The sequence below is a fragment of the Microtus ochrogaster genome, chromosome X (genome assembly GCF_000317375.1).
Source record: "Microtus ochrogaster isolate Prairie Vole_2 chromosome X, MicOch1.0, whole genome shotgun sequence".
NCBI classification, from domain to species: Eukaryota; Metazoa; Chordata; class Mammalia; order Rodentia; family Cricetidae; genus Microtus; species Microtus ochrogaster.
The window spans coordinates 60,089,326-60,089,951 of record NC_022026.1 but is presented as its reverse complement, the minus strand read 5'-3'; positions in this window follow the sequence as shown (position 1 = coordinate 60,089,951).

The window sequence follows — 626 nt, the reverse complement described above, 5'->3', positions numbered from 1 at the left end:
CTTCTTTTGGTTTTTCGAGACAGGGTTTCTCTGTAGCTTTGGAGCCTGTCCTGGAGCTAGCTCTTGTAGACCAGGCTGATCTCGAACTCACAGAGATCCAGCTGCCTCTGCCTCCCGAGTGTTGGGATTAAAGGCGTGTGCCACCACCGCCCGGCTCACGTTCACAGTAACTGGATTTATGTTGAGGTCTTTAATCATTTCAACTTGAGTTGTGTGCATGAGGATAGATATGGATCTATTTGCATTCTTCCACATGCTGACATACAATTATGCCAGCACTTACCTAGCAAGCCAAGTCTCTAAGCCTTTTGCATTTTTTATGCAGCATTCTCAGTTTATAATTAGTAATTATAAACTCAAGGTATCAGTCAGTTCAGGAAAATGCTGAAGAAGCTCTACCTCCTGCAGCATCAAATATTCAACCAAAACTTAATTTTACATGTAAAAGTAAAGAACATCCTAATGATATGCAAATTTTCTTTTTCTTTTAATAAGTGGAAAATTATATACACACTAAAGAACTGTTTTTTTAATTGTGATTTATTGACAGTAAATGTTGGAATTATGTATATATTTTATATTTATATACTTAGGTCACAAAAATTTCTCAGATGAAATAAGCTCAT